Consider the following 2,611-nt stretch of genomic DNA (forward strand, 5'->3'; position numbering starts at 1 on the left):
AATTTTAACATACTAGTTTCAATATTCACCAATGTATTATATGAAATTAGCTTGAGAATGAATTTGTGCAACAACTACCATAATGGCCATAATGGAATAAAAACTGGTCCTCTAATTTGTACCACTATGAACACTTAGACATTCATTATGGGGTCCAGGGAGAAGGCTTAGTGAAATGAGCACTTCCCTGGCAAGCGCAAGCACCTGAATTCAATCCCCAGTTCCGAAAAAAAAAAAAAATTCCTTATGGCCTTTGGGATATAGTGCTGCCATAAATTTATTTTCTAAAATTGTGCACTTTGGGCCTTGGGACACTTTTTTGGGTTAACTACTATGTTCTTTGAGATAATATCATCCTTCTTAAAGAAAACACTTTCTTAGTTCCTTATATGAAGATTTTCCTTATTCTTCCTAACCCAGATCAAGAATCATTATTCCCTAGATTCCTGGTTTTTGTACTGAAAAGTACCATTAAAAAGCCAGGATCTGCGTATTTATTATTGTTAGAATGTCTTTTCTCATCTTCTCATAGGATTAAATGGGGTATACATAAACATAAGCACACACACACACACACACACACACACACACACAGAAAAATCCCCATACAACTCTATAGCCAAAAAGAATCAGCTTCCCAAAATGTAAATATCCAGTCCAAAAATGGGCATCTGAGTTGAATATACACTTCCCAGAGAAAGCAATACAAGTAGCAAATAAATATATGAAAAATGTTCAATATGATTGATCGTTCAAGAAATGCAAGTTAAAACAACACTGAGATTCCAACTCACCCCAGAAAGAATGGTTATCATCAAGAAGTCAACCAATAATAAATGCTGGAAGGGCAGTAGGTAAAAAGGAACCCTTCTCTACTGTTGGCAAGAGTGTAGACCAATACAACCACTGTGGAAATCAGAGTGAATATTACTCAAAAAATAGAATTAGAGGTCCTATTCAACCCAGCCATTCTCCTGAGTACTTTTCCAGAAATGAAAACATCATTCCACAGCATATTATGTGCACTTATATTTATAACAGCATAATTTATCATAGCTAAATCTTACAAGCATCCCAAATGCCCATCAACTGAGGAATAGATAAATAAAATGTGTTTTTAATGTGGTATTTTTATACAATGGAGTGTTATTCACCTATAAAAAGGATAAAGTTGAGGCTTTTTTGGTAAATAGACACAACTAGAGATCTTACTCTTAAGTGAAATAAATCAGATCTACATGTGTAAACATTGTATTGTCTCCTTAGTGTAAGAACCTGAAACAGTCAATAAAATCTGAATTGTGCAACAGATACTGAGAAAAGGGAATGAACATGTTCAAAAGGAAGGAATTACTGAGTCAAGAAGAAGGATAAAAGAGGGTGTGGGGAAAAGAAAGATGTATGTATATAAGCAGAATAGTTTGGACAACTGTACCATGGATTTCTGCTGAACTATGGAAATGAGTAGTTAATGGTTATTTTGTCTTTTTGTTTTTAGTTTTTTTCTCTTTCTCCCCTTTCAATTTCTTATAACTTTTTTCCTTTTTCTTTCTTCCAATTTTTATGCACATATCTTATAATATTGAGAACTAATTTAAAGACAACTCATAAATACTGTGAAATTCATCTTTTTTCATCTTTTATTTAGTGAAATTCTGTATCATTTGTATTTGTTTCTGTTTTAATACTACTTTGTACTCTCTTTAAAAAAATAGATGAAGAATTGTATAACTGAGGATCTGCTTTTTGAGCTTTTCCACCAGGCTGGGCCAGTAATAAAGGTGAAAATTCCAAAAGATAAGGACGGTAAACCATAACAATTTGCATTTGTGAATTTTAAACAGGGAGTTTCTGTTCCTTATGCAATGAATCTACTTAATGAACTCAGACCTTTTGGAAGGCCCATAAAAATTCAGTTTAGATCAGGAAGCCATCATGCTTCATAGGACATCAACTTATATCCCCAGCATTATGTTGGAAATTCAAGTCCTACTTCTACATCTCCTAACAGCACATATGAAAGGACTGTGGTTAACACGTTGCCATTAATACAGATATTTCAGAGATCCTTTTCTTCTTCAGAAAATTACCAGAGACAATTAACAATGTTTTGTGACAGATGCCCTATGGAGGGAATTGGCTTTCCACATGTGGAGCAATCAGGGATACACTGCCATCACAGTATAAATGCCAACAGAATTCTCATCCCTGTCTAACGGGCAGACATTATAGCCGAAAACACCACTACACTGATCGTGGGTCTGACCACCATTACAGAGGAAGCAGAGAAGAGTTCCTCTATGAAGAAAGGAGTCATGATGCCTGGAACCGTGATTATGATAACAGAAGGGACAGTGGTAGGGAAGGAAAATGGTGCTCATCTTGACACTAACAAGTATTAAAAGGACATTGTTATTTAGAGTCATTGTAGGCTCTTCTGACTAAATAGAGCTGAAAATATTTTTGAAAAACTTTACAGAGCAGCTTTTCAAGTTGCCATATTAAAAAAGATCTACAATGAAAATTTAATACAGAAATGAAAAGAATGTAGTTCTAGTTTTATTCCACTAAAAACCTTTCACCTCAAGGTTTTATGAAGAGGAAAGTATTT

The 2,611-nt window shown here is 34.4% G+C and overlaps 1 pseudogene; it reads left to right on the forward strand.

The window, feature by feature from the left end:
* The first annotated feature begins 1,865 nt into the window (after positions 1–1,865).
* On the forward strand, positions 1,866–2,386 carry LOC111814773 (annotated as a pseudogene).
* Positions 2,387–2,611: the final 225 nt, after the last annotated feature.

This window comes from Octodon degus, unplaced genomic scaffold (genome assembly GCF_000260255.1).
Source record: "Octodon degus isolate 3935 unplaced genomic scaffold, OctDeg1.0 scaffold00516, whole genome shotgun sequence".
Taxonomy (NCBI): Eukaryota; Metazoa; Chordata; class Mammalia; order Rodentia; family Octodontidae; genus Octodon; species Octodon degus.